The sequence below is a fragment of the Mauremys reevesii genome, linkage group 3, assembly GCF_016161935.1.
Source record: "Mauremys reevesii isolate NIE-2019 linkage group 3, ASM1616193v1, whole genome shotgun sequence".
Classification (NCBI taxonomy): Eukaryota; Metazoa; Chordata; order Testudines; family Geoemydidae; genus Mauremys; species Mauremys reevesii.
This window is the reverse complement of record NC_052625.1, coordinates 64,081,337-64,105,825: the sequence shown is the minus strand read 5'-3', so window position 1 is coordinate 64,105,825 and position 24,489 is coordinate 64,081,337. Positions and strand designations below refer to the sequence as shown.

General features: G+C 46.7%; 1 protein-coding gene across 3 annotated transcripts in view; it reads left to right on the top strand.

The window, feature by feature from the left end:
* The first annotated feature begins 58 nt into the window (after positions 1–58).
* TMEM63B (transmembrane protein 63B) overlaps positions 59–24,489 on the top strand; it is an 88,155-nt gene continuing 63,724 nt past the window's right edge. Inside the window, exon 1 of one of the 3 annotated variants that reach the window (XM_039528948.1) lies at positions 59–216. The gene's annotated coding sequence lies outside the window, so the exon portion shown is untranslated. Of the gene's footprint in view, positions 217–24,313; positions 24,441–24,489 lie in introns of those variants that run through there. The other 2 variants (XM_039528950.1, XM_039528949.1) reach the window with 2 other exon arrangements.

Below are 24,489 nucleotides of genomic sequence, written 5' to 3'. Positions count from 1 at the left end.
CTCCTGCGCAGGGAGAGACCACGCCCCCTCGCTCCGTGTCTCCGCCTCCTTGTTCTTCCAGCTGAGCCGGTGAGCGGCTGGAGACTGAGCTGGTGTGTGGCCGGGGCGCCTCCCGAGTGTGAGTGCGGTGCTGCACTCCCCGCTTCGGAGGGGCCAGCTGGAGCCCTTGGGGAGTCCAGCAGCAGGAGTGGGGAGCCGGTCCGTGCTGACACTGGGGTAAGTGAGTAGCCTGGCATACACTGCATTGCAATGGCTCGTTCCTTTCCCCACCCTCCGCCCCCCGCCTTTCTTCCCTCTGCAGCAGCAGCTACAAGGACCTGTCTCCAAGGCAGCCTGGAAATGTGAATGTCTCCCTCTGTGTGTGTGCACCTCTCCCGCCCGTGGGAACGGCTCTCTCCATTCCCGCTCCAGTATCGGTTTCCAATAGATCTGTGGGTGTGCGCGTCGCTTAGCCTACCTGCCTCTGGAACAATGGAAGCGGGATTACTAGGGAGGTGGCTCCTGCAAATGCCTCATTTGCCTCTTGTGTGATTCCCCCACACACACCTTTACGGAGCCCAGCAGCGGGCTCAGAGGCTGGGATACAGGGTATCCAGGGCTGCCCGCTGACACACACTAGCCTCATCGCAATAAACACAATGACTCATTCACCATTTTTGTAGAGGGTGTTTTTTTTTTTCTTGTTTTACCTGGCCCAGTCATGTCTCCTTGCAGTTCCCTGACTCTCCCCCAATGTCAGAAGCAAATCGCCAAGGAGGAAACGCTGTATTTTCATGCTTTTGAGGCTGGATGTTAGGATTGATCCAGGTTTTACTGTCAGGCTGTGTGTGTGTGTGAATCAAGATGGCAAGAGGAGGCTGAGTGCTTCTTTGTTGTTCTCCCCTTTTGGTGGGCTGGGGTAGTGTGATGTGATGTTGGTTCATGGTGCTGCAGTCTCCTTCGCCCTGATGGAAGGTGTAGTTGAGGGGAGTTACTTCATGCTACAATCTCACTCCAGAGCAGCTCTTCAAACTGCAACAGTATTCCTGGGAGAGAAGCCTGGAAGATCCAGGGCTCTGGAGGCAAAATCCACCATCATCCTCCTCAGTCAAAGTTGAATCCACCCTGCATCTTCAGGGAGCTAAAGAACTTCCTTGCTTCTGTCCAGTAGCTTGTTGTCTGTCAATCAGTCCGATCCTTTTAATGGTGCCTGGCTGGACTGAAAAGACTCTGAGGCAATGAGAGTGCAGCTAACAAACAGCTGGGATCTCTGTCAGGGACCTGACACCGAGGCACCAGAAATGCTTTCCTCTGGCTGGTTTGGACTCTATGGGGCAACTATTCTTCTCATCCCAAGCAAGGGTGTAAAGAAATGATTTTACGTTAAGCTAGATTACACCTGCTAAACCCTTTATCTGCTGCATACTGACCTCAGCTATTTACTTGCTTACTTCTTCTCCCCACCCCTTTTCTCTTCTCTCCTTTCACTAGTGCTTCACCACCACCACCTCCTCCTCCTCCTCCTCACTTTCTTCCAGGATGTGTTTCTCCTGCTGCTCTGCTATAAATAAAAAGTTAGCTTAAAAGCAAAGGAGGCAACCAGGAGAGCTGTGGTGTGAATCCTGAGCTGCTGCCATTCCTGTTTGTTGTGACTTAAGAATTGTGCATTTTAACCTCCCTCCTTCCATTAATGACTGCAACATTGTCTAATTTTATTTCAAGTCATGGTGTCAAAGTTAAAATCAAGACTCACAATTTGTCAGACCACTCTGTTTTTATTAGCAAAGCGCTTCGCCAATAACATTCAGATAATGTGAGTGGCCATGCAAGATCCAAACAGTCTTATTTATACAGATAAAAGAGCGGGAATCAAACAAAAGGACAAAGGAGAAAACAGCAAAATTCACCTGGGGCATAGCATGCATATCCTACTTCCTTACTAACTCCTATCGATCTAAGGCTAATGCTTCACCAATTGCCCTTAAACGGTGCAAATTGTTCTATGTTAATGTCTGTTTTCCTGACACCTGGACTCCAGCATTCCAGCGACTTTCCTTAAAGGTACAGACAGCATTTCTTTAATCCTATCTATTTTGTAACATAATTCATTCTACTTTCACAATGGTGTGCTAATGTGGGTCACCATCTCATAGTATTGACCTGCTCTTCCCCCACACCTGCCCCAGGGATGAATTAGCTAATGTTGAGCCATGTACAGTACCAGATATGTGCACAGTATTATGTATTATTAAATGGTGTGGAGTTGAAACCCAGCTTTGTTCAGATTTGTCATTCTGGATGCAATTTATTCTTTTGACATTGTAAACAAAATACTAAAAAACTTGAATTTGTAGTGAGCAATTAAAAAAAAAGTATTTAGGGGTCATCTCATGGCCCTTCTGGCCACACAGTATTGGAAAATGGCTTAATATTTTTTAGCATCAAAAATTTTGTTTTGAGTATAACATAACCTACATGTGTATGGCCTTTTTGAACAGTAAGGGGGAAAGTGTGAATGGGGAAGGAGGAGCTGTTGAAGACTGGAAGGGGCATGAATGGAGCATCCAAGAGCCTTGTGGGGCTCTTGGAACTTTGATGTGATTGGCTGTCAGTTTTGGTACTGATGGCATTGGTTCTGAAGTTAGCGCCTTCTTAACAACGGTGTGTCTTCGTCCCACTTACAGGCTGAACTGTACAAGAAATGTTGGGGCTTTGCCTCTTTGATGTTATTGCCATCAGCATTTAAAAATGTGAATCACATGGTATCCCCATTTATCTAAGTACCAGTCCTTTCTGTGTGGAGATTCTAACTGTCAAATATGTATTATTAACTAGTTCTCCAGCTCCATTTAAACAGAAAAATAATAAACATAACCTTGTCCTCAAAGAGCTTGTAATTTAAGGCCCTGGTTCTAGTCAGATCCGAATGGGGATACCCTGCACCCTTGGGTTACAGTTTCAGGACTATATGTAGTGGGGTTAGAATGCGTAAATATTGATGTATGTAATCAGTGGAACCTTGCAATATTTCTGCAGCTACAAAAGTAACATAAGAAACCATATTCCTGATGAAAAGCTGATGCCTATAGCTATACCATAGGATCCCCCCCTCGATGATAAATTACACAAGTGACAGTCATAGCATCTTATCCTTTGCATATAGCATGATGTATATCCATATCACTTGGAGGGCCCGAACCCAGTTGTGACTAGCGGGAGTCTAACGATATGATGATGTACCTATACCCCTGACAGCTAGTAAAATGAAAAAGAGGCGAGTTGGACCATTTGTTGGTTGTGATAGTTGACAGTTCCCTGCAGGAGGGCAAGGTGTCTGCTTCCCTTGAAGGAACAGCTGTTAGGCTTGGTTTCATTGGCTGGTGACCTCCTCCTAGTGACAGACAAAAGACCTGTACAGTGCAGTTCCTTGCTGTCTCAGCACCCTGGACTTGGATGAAAGTGAGTGGGCTGAAGCTCAGCCCAGGTAGGACAGGTGATGCTGGTGTGGAGGTAACTGCCCCTTCACTGAGGGAGGTTTTCAATCTGTGGGTGTTTTTGGGTCCCTGACTGACCACCATGGCTGCAGAATGAAAGCACCTTTTTTTCATTTATCTCTGGTAAGGCGTCTGTCTCTCTGTTGAGTACTCACCACAGTTATAGAAGCATAGGACTGAAAGAAACCTCGAGAGGTCATCTAGTCTAGTCCTTTGCACTCATGGCAGGACTAAATATTATCTAGACCATCCACGACAGGTGATTGTCCAACCTGTTCTTAAAAAACTCCAATGATAGAGATTCCACAACCTCCTTCAGCAATTTGTTTCAGTGCTTAACCACCCTGACAGGTAAGAAGTTTTTCCTAATATTCAACCTAAACCACACTTGCTGCAACTTACGCCCATTTCTTCTTGTCCTATCCTCAGAGGTTAAGGAGAACAATTTTTCTCCCTCCTCCTTGTAACAACCTTTTATGTACTTGAAAATTGTTATCATGTCCCCTGTAAGTCTTCTCTTCTCCAGACTAAACAAACTCAATTTTTCAATCATCCCTCATAGGTCATGTTTCTAGACTTTTAATCATTTTTGTTGCTCTTCCCTGGACTCTCTGCAATTTGTCCACATCTTTCCTGAAATGTAGCGCCCAGTATTGGACACATTACTCCAGTTGAGGCCATTTCAGCACAGAGTAGAGCGGAAGAATTACTTCTCGTGTCTTGCCCACAACACTCCTGCTGATACATCCCAGAATGATATTTGCTTTTTTTTTTTTTTTTTTGCAACAGTGTTAGACTATTGACTCATATTTAGCTTGTGATCCACTATGACCTCCAGATCCCTTTCCGCAGCACTTCTTCCTATGCGGTCATTTCCCATTTTGTATGTATGCAACTGATTGTTCCTTCCTAAATGAAGTACTTTGTATTTGTCCTTATTGAATTTCATCCTATTTACTTCAGACCATTTCTTCAGTTTGTCCAGATCATTTTGAATTTTAATCCTATCCTCCAGAGCACTTGCAACCCCTTCCAGCTTGGCATCATCCTCAGACTTTATATGTGTACTCTCTATGCCATTATCTAAATCATTGATGACGATATTGAACAGAACCAGAGCCAGAACTGATCTCTGGGGGACCCCCACTTGATATGCCCTTCCAGCTTGACTGTGAACCACTGGTTACTACTCTCTGGGAACGTTTTTCCAACCAGTCATGCACCCACCTATAGTAGCTCCATCTGGGCTGTATTTCCCTAGTTTGTTTATTCTTGCCTCTGACTTTCTGTGCTGTGCATGGGGCTGGCCTTGAAAGGACCGGCTGGCACAGAATGTCAGAGAGGGTGTAGGTGTTAGTCTATCTCTAAAAGCAACAAAAAATCCTACTTTATAGATTTATAGACTAACAGCAGCATGAGCTGCGGTGAAATACTACTTGTGATCTGAGAAAGTGGTATTCACACACAAGCTCAGCCTGCAAAATGTCTGTTTGTTGTCTATAAGTGCCACACAGATTCTTTGTTGCTGGCACAGAATGTAGCTCCTATTAGCCAGAGGTGACATTACACCAGTGGCTTCCTCTTCTGTTCCAAGTGCAATTTGAGATGTTGATATTACTCTATAAAGCTTGTGTGTGGAATGGGTCATGACCACCTGGGAGACCTGCCTCTCTTCCCCCAATGCACCATTGTGAAGACTGACAGCAGCTGGGAGTGAGCCAAGATTGAGGGCATGCAGGCAGATAGGAGTGTCAGGCAGATATGTAGAAGTTAGGGGGAGGATAATAACACTTCTAGAGCCTCCAAGAGTCTTGAAGCACTTTGCAAAGGTTAAATATTATTCCTGTCTTGCAAGTGGGGAAACTGAGGCATGGGGGGGTAAAGGACTTGCCCATAGTTGTACACCAAGACAGAGCCAGGGCTAGGACTCACTCTGCTGTCCTTCAGTCCCCTGCTCCAACCACTAGGCCAGTGATGCTCAGACTGTGGCTCGCAAGTGGCTCTTTAGTGTGTCTCCTGCGGCTCTTTGCAGCATGATATTAAAACACAGTGTGATTTAATTATTAACCAAACAGGATAGTTTTACTACCGTATTTTCCGGCGTATAAGGCAACTGGGCGTATAAGACGACCCCCTAATTTTACAGTTAAAACATAGGTTTTGGCCTATACTCGCCGTATAAGACTACCCCTCCTTCCGAGGGGGGGAGCCCAGAGCTTTTTAAATCCCAGCCGCGGCCGGGAATCAGAGGGCTCTGGGCTGCTCGCTGCGGTGGGGAGCCCAGAGCCTTTTAAATTCCAGCCGCGGCGGGGAGTCAGAGGGCTCTGGGCTGCCTGCACCCGCGGGGAGCCCAGAGCCCTTTAAATCCCAGCCGCGGCGGGGAGTCAGAGGGCTCTGGGCTGCCCGCTGCGGCGGGGAGCCCAGAGCCTTTTAAATCCCAGCCGCGGCCGGGAATCAGAGGGCTCTGGGCTGCCCACTACGGCGGGGAGCCCAGAGCCTTTTAAATCCCAGCCGCGGCCGGGAATCAGAGGGCTCTGGGCTGCCTGCTGTTTATACCCGGTGTATAAGACGACCCCCGATTTTTGGGGGTTGTTTTTTAGTATAAAAAGTCGTCTTATACGCCGGAAAATACGGTATGTTATTAACCAACTGTAGTTGTTAAAATAATAATATGTGCTCAGTCATTTTGCTGTGAGAATAATATATAAAATTTAAATATTTCCCGTCATACTATTTAAATACAAATATACAGTATTATAGTAAATGAAACAATAAATTCACACCACCGTGGCTCTTATGGGTAATGTTGATCGCTAATTTGGCTCCTGACCCACTAAGGTCTGAATAAAAACAACAAGGAGTCCGGTGGCACCTTAAAGACTAACAGATTTATTTGGGCATAAGCTTTCGTGGGTAAAAAAAAACCCACTTCTTCAGATGCATGGAGTGAGAATTACAGATGCAGGCATTACACACTGACACATGAAGAGAAGGGAGTTACCTCACAAGTGAAGAGCCATTGTTGACAGGGCCAATACAATCAGGGTGGATGTAGTCCACTCCCAACAATTGATGAGGAGGTGTCAACTCCAGGAGAGGACAAGCTGCTGAGTGTCACTGCACTAGACCACGTTGCTTCTTCCTACCCAAAAGCGTGTCCACTGAGGAATGTAAATGCCACACACAGCATCTGGGATAGGACTGTGGGCAGCTCTAGGTCCACTGCTGGTTATATAGCTCCAACTGAATGGCGGACAAGTCGTGAGGAATGCACTGGGGTCGTGTATGGGGGGGAAAGAGGAGCTTAGGGTGCCCGTTACACAGACCTGAAGCCCAACGCTATATATGTCTGTGCCCGGGAAACACTGTTCTAGATGAACAGTACATGCTGTACCAGGAACCCTCCCCCCCACCTCTGCCTGTTCTGGTTCATGGAGCACCTTAATCTGGGAGAGATGGTCATTGGCTGTTTGGGAGGAATGTCCATTTCCAGTAGTAACTCATAGTGAGCAAGTGGTTTGTGTTAGTTCTGGTCCCCTTTAGGACAACGTATCCTGACTTCTTCTGCAGGTGCCTCACCCCATGACTGGAGAAAACCTTTGAGAATACATTGTAGGGGTAAACCCCACCTTGTGACCTGTGGCTAGACTAGATGGGCTTTAATAGCTTTTTATCCTTCTCTAACGTTTCAGAATCTGTGCAGAGAGCAAACCACTCAGCTAGTAAGTAACTCCAGGAGGACTCCATGCAAACCAGAAATAGCAAAGCATTAAGGCTATTACCTCTAATCACTGCAATTAGCTCATGTCTTACCTAGAAGATGCCTTTTCCTCTAGAACCTTTTAGCCTGAAGAATATTCTCTTGTCACTGAGGGAGGGAGTCTATTCTACCTTAGCCATCCAGTTAGCACTGGTGGGAATTATGTGGGAATGAGGCACTGAAGAGGGTAGGGAAGAGACCCCAGTGGGGGCTGGTGAGTAGACTGTGTTACACAGTGTTCTGTGTGTTTTTGTTTTTGTTGTAGTAAGTAACCTTGGAAAGAACTGAGACTACGGGATTTTCTGAGTATTTTGGCTGTTAGCTCTGTAGTCAGGAGATCTCTCCTGGGGCTTTGCATGCTGGTACCTCTTCCTCTTTGACACAATATTGCCAACCTCAAACATCTAAAAATCATGAATCGGGTACAAAAATCCATGGAATTTTTAAAAAACATTTGGTTCTGAGCCTTCTTGGTGCCCCCAGTTTGTTTTGCCAGCGTTTCTCTGCAGCCATGAGACTAGAAGACTTTTACAAAGAGAGAGAGCTCCCCCCTTAACTCTTGCCTCCAGGAGCTGGGGCTTTAAGAAAAACACCAAATATCATGAGATTTGTGATTAAGCCCTAACATTGGCAGCACTGAGTTTTGTCCAGTGCTAATTATGCTTTCATGGAGCCAGGTTGAAGTGCCTCAGGCTGCAGGTAGCCTCATGGAATTCTCCCACAGCCCATATTGCTACCTTCACCTTTAATACTGAGATACAGCCTGGGAAGAGTGCACATCCCAGCATGCAGTGCTCTATCTTCATCCAACCAGTCCAGATGGCACATTGCATGCTGGGGCCCATACGGTATGTCTGCATTGCAATGAAATTAACACCCGCAGTTGGCCCTTGTTGGCTGACTTGGGCTCCGGGGCTGTAAAACAGCAGTGTGGACATTGAGGCTTGGGGCTGGAGCCTGGTCTCTGGAACCCTGCGAGGGGGGAGGATCCCAGAGCCCAGCACAGGGCCGCCCAGAGTGGGGGGCAAGTGGGGCAACTTGCCCTGGGCCCTGCAGGGGCCCCCACGAGAGTTTTTCGGGGCCCTGGAGTGAGGTCCTTCACTCGCTCCGAGGGTCCCAGAGCTTCTTCCGCTCCGGGTCGGCGGCGGCAATTCAGCGGCAGGGGGTCCTTCCGCTCTGGGACCCGCCGCCAAAGTGCCCGGAAGACCTGCGGCCAGGGGTCCTTCCGCCCCAGGATCCGCCGCGGGTCTTCAGGGCACTTCGGTGGCGGGTCCCAGAGCGGGGGGGCCCCCTGCTGCCAAGGACCCCAGGCCCCCTGAATTCTCTGGGCGGCCCTGGCCCAGCCTGAGCCCAAATATCTACACTGCAGTTTTATAGCCTCACAGCCTGAGCCCCATGAGCCTTTAGCCTCTGCAGGAGACACCTCCGCATTACAGCTAAGACAACTGGGATCCGCTCTGTTGGATATAACTATGTCCAGCCCTGGGGCTTCTGTTTGTTTTCCAACCCCTGTTTAGTTACCAGCCTCTGTTTGGGAGCCCCTTCCCCCCACTGAGTTAATTGCAGGCAAGCAATGATTGTGGCTCCAAAAGCCAGTTTGCATATCAAAGGATCTGTGAGCTGTGGAATCTGATGCCTCCCCTCCCACACCATGGCTTACTGGAGTTTGGGGTAAATCTGCCCCCAGGTTTTTCTGGTTAGCAGTCCTGGGAGAGCACAACCCCCTGAACTGCATCTGTGGCTTTTAATAAATGTATTGTCAAAGCCTATTCACTGTAGAGCTGCCTTCCAAAACATGGGAACAAAACAGATGAGAGCAAATCTAAGCACACGCCCTTGGTGCTATTCCTTTAAGTAGGAAGAGTCGCTCCCTGGGATCCTGCTGCAGCCCTTCCCCTAACTCATCTGGAAGCTGTGTCATTTGATTGCTAGCCCTTCAAGGCCTTGCATATTCCTGCCCGTGAAGTGCCTCGGGCAACTTAGCATTAGACAAATAACCAATAAACAGGCTGGACAGAGGCCAGAATTTGCCCTACTTTCCCCCCTGGGCCCGTGTAACCTTATTCTTGTTTCAGCCCATGAGTCTGGATGTTTTATTTTAAAATGTGTGCTAACCATGCCAGCCTGCATCTCTGTCCCCATGGTTACAAGCCAGCAAAGACAGCCCTGGACCCCTGTGCTGCCCTGACAGCAATGAGGACATCCCCACCCCCAACTCTCCCCAGCGCCAAGTTGTCCCAAACGATCCTGCTTGGCTCCCCGCTCACAAGCAGACCCTATAACAAACTGGTCTGCAGCCAAGCCCATTTTGTGAAGGATGGTTTGTTATTTCCTTGTATGCTCAGTACTGCGTGGTGCATACAAATCCAGGCAGTGTCTGCCCCAAATAGCTTTGCTAAGGAAGCAAACTCCAGTGAGGAGCTTCTAAAGGGGACTGGAAACTCTGACCAAGAGTGGGGAACTAAATGATGGGAAATCCTTGGCCGGTTTCCGATCTAAAATTTGGTGAGGCTGCTCACAGGAAGCTGTTACAGCAGATGGCAGCTGGGATTTCTGGGGATGCCTAGGAGGAGGCTGGTGCTCCCAATGTGTACCATGCAGGAGGTCTCCTTGCCCTCGGCCCAGTCCTGTGATCTGCTGGCTGGCATAGCCAGGGCAAGGAGAGAAAAGCGCAAATAGGATCCAATTCTTGATGCATATTTTCTGCTCTGTATTTTCCACATGATCTGCTGACCACAGGAAGGAAACTAAAGGCCTGTGGAAAGCTGGAATTGAAAGGACAGGACTTCTACCCCTGAACTGGTTCTGCAGAGTCCCAGATCGTGCATGATGGACTCGGAGGCCGGGACGGGATGGTTGCAGTTCTTAATGGTGCAACTGCACTTTCTCTGAGATGCCACATGAAACTGAGCAGGTCTAGTCAGTGCAGAGCTAAATCTCCTGCTTTCTGCTGTATCTGAAAGGCTTGTGGATGGGCAGGGCGCCAGGAGGAATGCATTTCAGTGCCACGGCTGAATGGGCCCAACTGTCCCCACCTCAGTGGGTGGGGACCATACATTCAGAGCTCTGATCTGAGACAATGGAGATACTGCAGCTGAGGGAATTAATTGGACTGGCTGACGGTGTGGCTTCAAGGAGAGCTTTCCCTTTCAGGCTTGTGTACACTTGCAGAAAGGGGACCTGAAACTTCTCAGCAGTGCAGCACTGAGCATGAGTAGAAGTGCAAATGCTGTATAGAGGGATTTACCGGGGACAAGGTGCTAAAGTTGCCCCATGGAAGCATTTCCTCCCCCCACCCAAAGAACAGGAGTTACGGAGTCAGTTAAGCTTAGGGTTGCCAGGTATTCATTCCGGTCCAAAAGGGACCCTGGCGGCTCCGGTCGGGGCTGTTAAAAGTCTGGTCAGCAGCACGGCAGGGGCCTGAGGCTAAGGCAGGCTCCTGCCTGCCCTGGCTCCGCACTGCTCCCAGAAGTGGCCGTCAGGTCCTTTAGGCACATGGGCTGCCAGGGAGGCTCTGCATGCTGCCCCTGCCCTGAGTACCAGCTCGACAGCTCCCATTGGTCATGGTTCCTCCCTGGCTTCCCATGTACCTAGGTGCTGTAGGGACCTAGGAGCCCCTTCCTGGGAGCTGCGGTAAGCACCGCCAGGACCCCGCCCAACACCCTGCCTCAGCCCTGAGCCCTCTCCTGCACCCCGAGTCCTTCATCCCCAGCCCCACCCCAGAGTCCAGACCCCGAACCAGAGTCCTCACCCCCTTGCACCCCAACCCCCTGCCCCAGCCTGGAGCCCCCCTCTCAATTTATTCTTGTCCCAGAGTTAGTCTGGGCATCAGCTACTTGTTTCAATGCAAATTAGCAGCAGGGAACCCATGACCCACAGCGTGAAGTGTAGAATTTTGTTCTCCATCCTGTAACATACCATGTTAATTCCTCTCTGCTCCATAATTCCTCTTCACATGCACCCCATCATACAGCCTCACACAGACCTAGCAGGCAGTGCTTGAAGATTTATTCCTGCTCTTCCCCAGATCTGCAGAGATACCCCTGCCTTCCTTCTCCCCCGTCTCCCCCCAACAGCCTTTTACTAATGTATGAATGAGTTTAGAGGAGCCCCACTTGTGAGGTCTGTTCTGGGAAGGTGCTAATGTCACTACTTTAGGGGAAGGGGATGCTCTTCCTTGGGCACTGTGCATGGCCGTGATCCCAAAGGCTTGTTACATCAGCACCAGAGGACAGGAGAACTGCAGCCAGTATTTATTTCTGAAAGCTCCAGGTACCAGAGCAGCTGCTCTATGATCATTCAGTACAATGATCTCAATCAAGTCTCTTCTTCATACTCCCCTCCCCTCTAGTCTCCTCCTAGAGAAGTGACCTGTGTGGACCTCTCTGCTCCTGCATTGAACCCTTGGATAGTGAGATTCCTGTTCTCTGTCTGTTCAACCTCAGTGCTACTGATCTGATCTCTCCCTGAAACAACCACCCTCCCCAGGCTAGCCCCACATGCTCTTGTATTGGATGTGCTCTGTTTGTTGCGTTTCAGCCTCTTCTTTTCTCCCTTGATTCCTCTGATTCTCTGTGATGTATTCGCCGGCTGTGAGCCCCTTCTCTTCCCTGAAAGGAGTCTGCAGATGTGAGGAGCTCCTGGGATTCTCTCTTGGAGGTGAGGGAGCTGGGAACCTACAGACTCTTTATCAGCCATGGTTCTGGCTTGTGCTGAACAAAGCAGCCCCGCCATGAGTGCAAGGAATCTGTGAATAGCTGCGTTCACCTGCCGTCCCAGTTGCAGGTTTGCTGGCTGTGCCAGCAGAGGGTGGAGTGTGACTCACAAGCAATGTGGCACATGGTTGCCTGTCTGAGATGTGATCTCTGAAGATCCTGTGTCCCAACATGCAATACGTCCAGGCTGCTTGGATCAAGAGAGAGCATTGCATGCTGCATTCTAGGTGCCACAGGACTCTTCGCTGCTTTTACAGATCCAGACTAACACGGCTACCCCTCTGATACTCTGTAGTCTCTGATGACCAACTATGTGTTGAGAAGGAAGGCAGCTCCAATTTGCTCGTCTCCTGCTGCAGCTCTAGGTTGGGTGAAGTTTGAAAACTCCAGTGCCAACAGAGGAGAGGATCATGTGCTGGTCCATCCTGAGTTTACTAATTAAATAGAGATCTTCAGCAGTCAGTGTCCCTGAATCACCCCAGCAGCCTCTCAAAGTCAGTGAGCAAAATAGGAACTCTGGGCTCACCACTGGACTCCCTTGCAGAGGGGAAGCTCAGATGGCAACAGGCCGATGTTTATTGCACTGTGAAATAGTCACCAAGGTATTGTATTCACTGGCTGGGGCTAGAACCTGATAGAAACTCCCAAGGAAATGTGGCTTTGGCAATCCTCCTGCTACCATCTCAAGCTATTTCACCAAAGGTGCAGGTCTCTGCTGCCTCTGCCTCTGTCCACAGTATCTAGGTATCCCTTTGTCTGAGACTTTGTCCCCTTCCATGCAAAGCTGGTGGGCTATGGAGGTTCAAAGGTGAGCTGAAGTTAATGTAACTAACATCCCTTCCGCCCTCCCCCTCTCCCTCCCCCATACACACACGTGTGTCACTTATGCTTGTTGAGGAGCTTTTGGACTCCCTAAGACTATGGCCTCGGTTACACACAGACTTGCATTGGTTTAGTTAAACTGGTGCAATCCTCTGTGTGGGCATTCTTATTTCAGATTAAGAGTGGTTTATTTAGAGTTTGCTTAGTCCCAAAAAAGCCATTCTAAAACTAAAATGAGTGTGTCCACACAGGGGATTGCACTGCTTTAACTATATCAGTGTAAGTTCACACCTTAGGTGAAACAGGTGGCTGGCTCATGTAGATGAACCCTTAGACCCACTTACTGACATGTAATTAACACACTGTCCATGAGTCAAAGGGGAGTAAGCTGGTGAGACTCACATACCAAGGGGCTAGGACTGAGTTACTTTCCTTTCTATACACCTAACAGCTTTGTGTGTGCTTATAAGACAATGAAGCCTGTGGGGGAAAAAAGGCTGGGGGGAGGGTTTGCTTCCACATGCTGAGCCCTTCTGCATCCAGGCTGGTTGGTCCTGCACAGGAAGTGTCACCCCACCATCCAGAACGTAGCCTGGTTTCTGTAATCTGCTGGGCACCTCCCCGCTGGGCCCAATGGACTGGGGCACATGACTGAGCTCCTAGGCTAGCAGGCGGAGGGAGCATGTCCTGTAATTCCCCTCTCGGTTAGCCATTGAGCCGCCTTGTTCTTACAACAACACACAGCAAGAAGAGGGGGAAGTACTATCGGTCAGGAAGTCCCTCCAGCCCCAGCAGGAGTCCCTCCACTCTTCTGGAGGCAGCTGCCTCACTGTCTGCTTCCCTCTCAGCCAAATTCCCTTGCCTGTTGTTACTGTTGAGTCATCAGATATGAGGTACAGGCATGGTGGCTCCTTCAGTCCAGGCAGCTCTGCTGTCTGTCCATCCAGAATTGTTCTGCAATGTTCACTCCTTTTACACATACACCTTCTCCGTACCTCGCGGTGTATGCAGCCCTACCCACCTACATTCCAGCTCTAGGTTTCTGTAGTGTGTCCGTCTCCATGGCATCTGTGAGAGCAGTCAACACAGGTCCCAGTACTGCACGTACCAACTTCCCAACACACCCAAGCTAGTCTTCTAGATCGCTAGTGAAGTCAGATGAAACCAAATTTAATGTTGGTCCCTGTAACCCCCGCTAGACCACAATCCTCAATTCAGTATCTTGTCATTTATAGCTCCCCATTGTTTAGGGTCAAGTTTCCAGTGTATGCAACAGAGTTCCTACTCAAGCCTGTTTGAATTAATATTGAGAGTGAGACCTGTTGAAACACTGCCGCAAATGCTCTATTAAACTCCAGCTATATGAGGGTGCAACTTTTCCTTTGTCCATTAATACTTTAATACTATTCAAAATAAAACGTGATCCCATTTGTCTGGCAAGATCTCATAGATAAATCCATGCTGCCTGTTGCTCATGGTGTGCTGTAGTATCAAGGCATGTTTCATTATCTTCTATAGCAGGGGTAGGCAACCTACAGCACATGTGCCAAAGGCGTCACGCGAGCTGATTTTCAGTGGCACTCACACTGCCCGGGTCCTGCCACCGGTCCCAGGGGCTCTGCATTTTAATTTAATTTTAAATGAAGCTTCTTAAACATTTTAAAAACATTATTTACTTTACATACAACAATAGTTTAGTTATATATTATAGACTTCTAGAAAGAGACCTTCTAAAAATGTTAAAATGTATTACTGGCATGTGAAACCTTAAATTAGAGTGAATAAATGAAGACTCGGCACACCGCTTCTGAAAGGTTGCTGACCCCTGTTCTGTGGGAAGGGAGGGGATTTACGAAGTCCAATTAGGCTCTTGATTCCTGTTTTGAAAGTCAGTAGGAGTTGGGTGCTTATTTATACTTCTGAAACTCTGCTCTTCCCTTCCCCCAGTGGTTAATTTCTTTTTTTCCTTTGAATCTTTGTTCCATTATTTGAGTGGGAATAAAATTTTGACTTATGAGAAGTAACTGCAAAGATCGTTCTTGTGTCCTTGTTGGAAGATCAATATTCCAGGAGGTATCAGATGTAATTGTCAGGTGGAGAGTGAGTGTGTCCAAAGGGAGTGTCAAGTGAAATAGCAATGTGGATCTCTCCGAGCACAGTGATAACAAATTAATCCTACGATCATGTCAGGATAAAGTAGGAGTGTCCTCGAAGCAGCTTTGCAACTCAGAAGATATAAGAATAGAATCCTAGAAAGGAAGGGAAGTTGAGAGGTCATTTAGTCCACACAGACACCCCCTTATCCCCATCACATGCTGAGGCAGGATCAGCTATACCTAAATCCTAGACTGTTCCTGATAGGTGTTTGCTAACCTGTTTTTTTAAAGCTTCCAAAGATGGGGATTCTGCAACCTCCCTTAGTAACCTAGTCCAGTGCCTAACTACCCTTTTAGTTAGAAAGTTTCTCCTAATATCTAACCTACATCTCCCTTGCTGCAAATTAAGCCCATTACTTCTTGTTCTACCTTCAGTGGGCATGGAGGACAATTGATTCCTGTCCTATTTATAACAGACCTTAACTTATTTGAAGGTTGTTCTTAGGACCCCCCTCAGATGTCTCTTCTCAAGACTAAACATGCCCAGTTTCTTTAGCTTTTCCTCATAGATCAGGTTTTCTAAACCTTTTATCATTTTTGTTGCTCTCCCCTGGACTCTCTCCAGTTTGTCCACATCTTTCTTGAAGTGTGGCACCCAGAACTGGGCACAATATTCCAGCTGAAACCTCACCAGTGCTGAGCAGAGCAAAGCAGTTATCTTCCATGTCTTACAAGTGACCTTCCCATTAGTACATCCCAGAATATTAGCCTTTTCTGCAACTGCATCACACTGTTGGCTCATATATTCAATTTGTGATCCACTATAACCCCCAGATCTCTTTAGCAGCACTACCACCTAACCAGTTTTTCTCCATTTTGTATTTTTTGCATTTGATTTTTTTCCTTCCTAATTACTTTGCACTTGTCTTTATTGAATTTCATCTTGTTGATTTCAGATCAGTTCTCAAATTTGTTCAGGTCATTTTGAATTTTAATCCTGTCCTCCAAAGTACTTGCAACCTCTCCTAGCTTGGAGTGACACACAAATTTTATAAGTATACTCTCCACTCCGTTACCTTACTTATTAATGAAAATATTGTATAGTACAGACCCAGAATAGACCTGCAGGACCCCACTAGATACATCCCCACAGTTTGACAGCAAACCACTGATAACTATTCTTTGAGTATGGCCTTTCAACCAGTTGTGGACCCACCTTATAATACTTTCATCTAGACCAGATTTCCCTAGTTTGCTTATGAGAATGTGTCAAAAACCTTACTAACATCAAGTTATATCACATGTATGGCTTCTCCTCTCTGTCCACTAAGTCAGCAATGCTGTCAAAGAAATAGATTAGGTTGGTTTGGCATGATTTGTTCTTGTTGGCCAATAGTTATTACCATATAATCCTTTAGATGCTTACAAATTAGAACATAAGAACGGCTGTTCTGGGTCAGACCAAAGGTCCATCTAGCCCAGTCTCCTGTCTGCCGACAGTGGCCAATGCCAGGTGCCCCAGAGGGAGTGAACCTAACAGGCAATGATCAAGTGGTCTCTCTCCTGCCATCCATCTCCACCCTCTGACAAACAGAGTCTTGGGACACCATTCCTTACCCATCGTGGCTAATAGCCATTAATGGACTTAAGCTCCATGAATTTATCCAGTTCTCTTTTAAACCCTGTTATAGTCCTAGCCTTCACAACCTCCTCAGGTAAGGAGTTCCACAAGATGACTGTGCGCTGCATGAAGAAGAACTTCCTTGTATTTGTTTTAAACCTGCTGCCTATTAATTTCATTTGGTGACCCCTAGTTCTTGTATTATGGGAATAAGTAAATAACTTCTCCTTATCCACTTTCTCCACTTTGCTCATAATTTTATATACCTCTATCATATCCCCCCTTAGTCTCCTCTTTTCCAAGCTGAAAAGTCCTAGCCTCTTTAATCTCTCCTCATATGGGACCCTCTCCAAACCCCTAATCATTTTAGTTGCCCTTCTCTGAACCTTTTCTAGTGCCAGTATATCTGTTTTGAGATGAGGAGACCACATCTGTACGCAGTATTCAAGATGTGGGCGTACCATCGATTTATATAAGGGCAATAATATATTCTCTGTCTTATTCTCTATCCCCTTTTTAATGATTCCTAACATCCTGTTTGCTTTTTTGACTGCCTCTGCACACTGCGTGGACATCTTCAGAGAACTATCCATGATGACTCCAAGATCTTTTTCTTGATTTGTTGTAGCTAAATTAGCCCCCATCATATTGTATGTATAGTTGGGGTTATTTTTTCCAGTGTGCATTACTTTACATTTATCCACATTAAATTTCATTTGCCATTTTGTTGCCCAATCACTTAGTTTTGTGAGATCTTTTTGAAGTTCTTCACAGAACTGCTTCACAGTTCTTCACATTTATGAATAAGTTGAATAGGATTGGTCGTAGGACTGACCCTTGGGGAACACCACTAGTTACCCCTCTCCATTCTGAGAATTTACCATTAATTCCTACTCTTTGTTCGCTGTCTTTTAACCAGTTCTCAATCCATGAAAGGACCTTCCCTTTTATCCCATGACAACTTAATTTACATAAGAGCCTTTGGTGAGGGACCTTGTCAAAGGCTTTCTGGAAATCTAAGTACACTATGTCCACTGGATCCCCTTTATCCACATGTTTGTTGATCCCTTCAAAGAACTCTAATAGATTAGTAAGACACAATTTCCCTTTAGAGAAACCATGTTGACTTTTTCCCAACAATTTATGTTCTTCTATGAGTTTGACAATTGTGTTCTTTACTATTGTGTAGACTAATTTGCCCGGTACCGACAGTAGACTTACCGGTCTGTAATTGCCAGGATCACCTCTAGAGCCCTTTTTAAATATTGACGTTACATTAGCTAACTTCCAGTCGTTGGGTATAGAAGCCGATTTAAAGGACAGGTTACAAACCCTAGTTAATAGTTCTGCAATTTCACATTTGAGTTCTTTCAGAACTCTTGGGTGAATGCCATCTGGTCCCGGTGACTTGTTAATGTTAAGTTTATCGATTTAATTCCAAAACCTCCTCTAGTGACACTTCAATCTGTGACAGTTCCTCAGATTTGTCACCTACAAAAACCAGCTCAGGTTTGGGAATCTCCCTAACATCCTCAGCCATGAAGACTGAAGGAAAGAATTTGTTTAGTTTCTCCACAATGACTTTATTGTCTGTAAGCGCTCCTTTTCTGTCTCTATCATTGAGGGGCCCCACTGGTTGTTTGACTTTTTAAAGGAAGTCTTTTTATCTCTCACTGCTTCTTTTACATGGTGGTTAAGCCACGGTGGCTCTTTTTTAGTTCTTTTAGTGTGTTTCTTAATTTGGGGTATACATTTAAGTTGGGCCTCTATTATGGTGTAGGGATTTCACTTTAGTCACTGTAATTTCTGTTTAACTAACCCCCTCATTTTTGCATAGTTTCCCTTTTTAAAATTAAATGCCACAGTGTTGGGCTATTAAGATGTTCTTCCCACCACAGGGATATTAAATTTTATTATATTATAGTCACTATTTCCAAGCGGTCCTGTTGTTATTATTACCTCTTGGACCAGCTCCTGCACTCCACTCAGGACTAAATATAGAGTTGCCTCTCCCCTTGTGGGTTCCCATACCAGCTGCTCCAAGAAGCTGTCATTTAAAGTATCAAGAAATTTTGTCTCTACATTTCATCCCAGGGTGACATGTTCCCAGTCAATATGGGGATAATTGAAATCCCCCAAATTATTGAGTTCTTAATTTTGATAGCCTCTCTAATTTCCCTTAGCATTTCATTGTCACTATCACTGTCCTGGTCAGGTGGTCGATAATAGATCCCTACTGTTATATTCTTATTAGAGCATGAAAGTACTAGCCATAGAGAGTCTATGGAACATGTGGATTCACTTAAGATTTTTACTTCATTTGATTCTACATTTTCTTTCACATATAATGCCACTCCTCCCCCCATACACGACCTGTTCTGTCCTTCCGATATGTTTTGTACCCTGGAATGATTGTGTCCCATTGATTGTCCTCAGTCCACCAGGTTTCTGTGATGCCTGTTATATCAATATTCTCCTTTATCACGAGGCACTCTAATTCACCCATCTTATTGATTGTTTAATAATTTGTTCCAGCATCTTTCCAGGTATTAAAGTTAGGCTGGCTGGTTTATAATTCCCCGCATCCTCTGTGTTCCCATAATCGCTAATGGTTCAGAGATTGCTTCAGCTAGTTCCTCTTAAGTACCTTAGGGTGACCTTCATTAGGCCCTGCTGACTTGAATACATTTAACTTATCCAAATATTCTTTAACCTGTTCTTCCCCTATTCTGGCTTGTGTTGCTTCCCCCGGTTGTTAATGTTAATTGTGACGAGATGCTTAAACACAATTAACTTTTTTTTAGTGAAGAGTAGACTGAAGCAAAATGTGCATTGAACACTTCAGCCTTCGCCATGTCATCTGTTGTTAGCTCCCCTTCCCCACTAAGTAGCGGACCTACACTTTCCTTCATCTTTCTCTTGCTCCTAATGTATTTATAGAACCTCTTCTTACTGCCATATATGTACCTTGCTCGGTGTAACGCATTATGTGTTATCTGACATTTAAATTAGGTTGTGTCAAGAGGCCTCAACTAGGTTTGGGCCCCATTTGCTTGGCATTGTACAAACTTTATAGTGAATGACAGTCCCTGCTGTAAAGCTTACAGTTTAAAAGGCAAGACACTACAGGTGGCTGAGACAAAAGAGCGAGACGGTGTGGGATGGCAGGTGAATGCAGCTGTTGACAGATCCCTGGCAGTTACGGCAGTGTTGCTTTGTTTAGAAGTGCACAAGCCAGACGGGGTTGATAAAGATGGGTTAACAAAAATGTAGGATATGTGCAGTTCTATGGAGCCCATTTTGAAGATCTATAGGAAATAGGGTGACCAGATGTCCCGATTTTATAGGGACAGTCCTGATTTTGGGGTCTTTTTCTTATATAGGTGCCTATTACCCCCCACCCCCTGTCCTGATTTTTCATACTTGCTGTCTGATCACCCTAATAGGAAAGGGTGCTCCATAGGTATAAAAGAAGGACTGGAAGTGCACTGTTATCGATGGAGAAGTAATATGATTATAGGCAGCTCAGTATTTTTTCTGTATTCTGTAAAATGCTGTGCATGTTTTATATGCAGTATTGTCTATGCAGTGTTGCAGTTGGGGAAAGGGATAGAGGAATTAACTGGGTTGGTTTTATACCTATCTATAAAATCAGTGATGATGATCTAATAACAAAGAAAAAGAATGTTGGCTTAGATGAATGTAAACGTGTGCTGGAAACTCCCAGACTTGGGCCTGGTCTAAACTATAAAAGTTAAGTTGACCCAGCTAAAAATCCACACTGCTCATAGTTAGGTAATTGGTATATCTCCAATTATTACCTATCTCCTAGAACTGGAAGGGACCTTGAAAGGTCATCTAGTCCAGCCCCCTGCCTTCACTAGCAGGACCAATTTTTGCCCCAGATCCCTAAGTGGCCTCCTCAAGGATTGAACTCACAACCCTGGGTTTAGCAGGCCAATGCTCAAACCACTGAGCTATCCCTCCCCCCTACTATAGGTAGTTACACCACCTTAACCTTTGGTGTAGATAGCGCTAGGTCGACAGAAGGATTCTTCTGCCTACCACCACTTGGGGAGGTGGATTAACCCCTCCTGTCAGCATTAACAGTCCCCCAAACAGCCTCTAATTACCTCCCACACAGCCCTAGTGTTTCAGAGCAACCTGACCTTGTACCTCCCTAGCTGTTATTCATGGATTATTTATAGAGTGCAGATTGCTCCTGATGACTTCTCCCTGCCTACCTGTTCTATAAAGCTCAATTTTTTTTTTCCTGAGGAGCTGTACCCGGTTAAATCCAGAACTAATCTCTTATTACCCTTTATAGTGGGACAAGTAAGGATTTGATTTAGTTTTGAGGTAGATTCACTGCAGTTCTCCACCACCCACTCCAACACAGGTGCACTTACCGTGTACCTGATGTTCGCCTCCCCTAGAGGTACGTACACAAGTGTACAGCCTGCGTACACCTGCATTGTTATCCTCCACCTTTGTATAATCACAAAACTGCTGCCCCCATGGGCTTGGAACAAGGCCCTGCAAGTTCCCATGCCAAGAAGCAATTCTTAGTACTATGCTTCACTGGGTTGTACAGTGCTGGGCCTCTACATGGGGTGAATCTTATCCACTCTGAATGAACTGCTGGTTGGGTTTGAAGTGAGTTTGGGAGGTTTCGCTTGGTATGTCCCCCTCCCTTACAAATGGCATTTCGGAGCCATCTGCTGTCAGCATTTGTTCTGCAAAATTCCTCCCACCCCTGAGTAATCCTAGCAGGAGAGAAGCCCAGGCCTGAGACCCCTACACTAAGCATTGCTGTTGACAGAGCATTGGTGGAGAGACAAGCAGTTGGCCCCTTCTTACTCAACATGTCTGCACCTCTGCGGCCTTTGAGTCACAGCCGCTTGCTTTGCTGATACAAACAGGTTTTACTCCTGGGGAGCCAGTACAGCAATGGGAGAGCAGGCCTGACTCTTTTGCCTGGTAAAACAGCAGCAGTGTGTGTCAGGAAGGTGGAGGAGATGTTGCTGAGAAATTAACAAAGGTAGCACTTCCATGAGGTGTATCAGTTGCTTTCCTGATTCTAAGCACACTTTGCACCTTACTTATTTTAATTAACTGTTAAACATCCGATGTAGTCCCAGATAAGAATGAAATATGAAGCGTAGGGCATGTACATACAGCTCCCATTGACTTTAGTGGATTTTGGTTTGGGCTCATAATATGTCCGAGTTCTACTCACCATGAGTAGTTCTTCCCTGTACATGAGGGGAGAAATATGTCCATGCGGTCTACGTTGCTGAAGTATCCCTATCATTCATGTATCCTCAGCCAGCTGCCAGTTCTTTGCCCTGATCGCACTGTGACGATCCCGCGTCCTCCCCTCCCATGAAGCCGATCAAATAGTTTATTAAATTGGTGCGTTGTCATTCTGGGTGGATCTGCTTGGGTCTCATAAGTGAATAATGCAGCCAGTGGAACTCTCAGAGCAGAATGGGGAGCCCCTCTGCCTGTCTCCTCTTAACTAGATGTGTGGGGGAGAGAGGAAGAGGGCGCAGGCAGCAGCAGGAGAAAAGAGGAGGTGGTGTCGGGGTGCAGACTGATAGTGATTCTTAATTGGCCATCTCAAGTAAATTCCTATTAGGCAAAGTCACTTCCTGCAGCACTGTAGCTGTCTTGCTACAAGTGGATGACATCTACCATTCTAGCAGAAAATTTCCTATTAGGAAGGCTATAGGAATATCTGCGGGGAGCCATGTAGTATATACTGTAGCTCAGCGTGTTACAGTAAAGGTTCATTTTCCCCAGGCTATCACATGTGTAGGGCAGGACTTTGTTGCTTTTGAGTGAGATCTGCTTCGCAAGGAATATTTACAGTCCCCAAAACAGTCAAGCCAGCTTCCCACAGACATGTCTGTGTGTGTGCATGCCAGCCCATTCAAGCTACCGCTTAAATTCACTTAGGCTATGGCTACACAGCAGCACCGGTGCAGCTGTGCTACTGTAGTGCTTCTAGTGCAGACGCTATCCCACCAACACAGCGGTGTCCACACTGGTGCTTAGCTCAGTGTAACCTACGTCGCTCGGGGGGTGGTATCCCTGAGTGACATAAGTTATATCGACCTAAGATGTAGTGTAGCTGCAGCATCAGTGGGGAGTACTGCTTACCTCAGGGCTTGAAAACGCCCCTTGCCAACTTCCCCTAACGAGTGAAAGTTTGGGTGGGGAGTACCTAAGCTATCAATTTCTGAAGAAGCTAAGCTTTTGTCTTTTCAAAAAATTAACCTTTCAGTCCTCATGTTTACAAAGAAAACGTTCCAAAGGTGCCACGTCGCCTGCAGGCAGGCCATTCCAGAGTCTCGCTGCTGTCAGAGCTAAACCAATGCGGCAAAAGCAGGAAGTGCACTCTGGTCCATTTCACTGCAGTCATTCAGAATCTTGCAGGCCGCTGTGAAACTGATCAGAACCATGTTGGTTGCAATCCTGCAACTTGTCAAGCTCTGAGCAGCAGCAGAGGCAGGTGCTATTCATAAGGGAGGAGGATCCAAAAGTGTAGAGGGTAGGGCCTGGTCTACACATGCAAATTAGACTGACCTAGTTACATTGCTCAGGGTTGTGAAAAATTGCACACCCTGTGCAATGTAGTTCGGTCAATCTAATCCCCTCACTGTAGATGCAGCTAGGTCCAGAGAAGAATTCTTCCATCAGTCTCGCTACCATCTCTCAGCAATGGAAAAACTCCTTCCATCAATGCTGTAGTGTAGACGCTTTCTGCAGCAAGAGCTACCACACTGTAGCTGTGCTGCCGTAGCCACCGTAGTGTAGACACACCCTTCGACCATCCGAGAATCCCCACTCACGGCATCTGGGAGCCTGGGCAGGAGGAAGGGTAGCAGAGCAACAGACACAAGCCTCACCCCCACCACTTGCTGAGCTGTCAAGATACTTTAGGGCAGGTTCCTAGTGATTTGTTATGCCCTGGTTTACCACCATCTGAAATAATAACCCTTCGTCTGTCTTTAGCAGAAGGATGGCTCAGGGGCTAGGGCACTAGCGTAGGTCTTGAAGACCAGGGATCAACTCTCTGCTCCGCCACAGACTTCCTGTGTGACCTTGGGGATGTCACTTCACCATGTCTCTGTGCCTCAGCTCCTCATCTGTATAATGGGGATAATAGCATTGCCCTATCTCATGGGGGTAGTGTGAGGATAAATGCATTAAAAGACTGGGAAGTGCTTTGAGATCTGCTGATGAAACCTGCTATTATCATTATTTAGCACCTTCCATCTGAGAATCACAGGGGTGTTCTACTAACATGTTAACCTCATAACACCCTGGGGAGGGGGGCTATTTGACAGAGGGGAAACTGAGGAACAGAGGGGGCAGTGACTTGCCCAAGGTCACACAGTGAGTCAGTGGCAGGATTAGAAATAGAACCACTGACTCTCCTGAGTTCATTTGCCACAAACCCATGCTGCTTACCCACTGAACTCTAAACCCATGTGATATAAGCCCTAGAGACACTTCTGTCACTTCCACAGGGAGCCTGAGCTGTTGCAGGAACAGAGACTTTTGTAGCACGTGTGTGCTTGTGAATAAATAGCCAGGGGTTTGTATGATGAATGGGGAATTCTGCAGAGCAATACCCAGAATTGTGTGGGGCTTGTGAGTTACTTGACTGTCACATTGGGTAGCTCTGCAAACATCCATGACTTGGCATTTTAGGATTTCTGAGGATGGGAGGAGGTGAGTGGATGAGCACGTGGGGGAATGACTCAGCTGCAGGGGCCGGGTGGGGCGGAGGGGAAGAATATGTATGAAAACAGTCAGGACGACTTTCATCCAGAGGAGCTGCAAAGTGAAACCCCGGGGAAGCTTACTGGGAGTGAGGACTAAATGGAGGGCCGCTCTGCGAGGGCTTGAAGTCCTCCAGTGAGGTTCTTCCCGCTCCCCAAGGTAAGAGAGAACATTGGGCTCAATGTGGAGAGCTGGGGATCAATTTCTA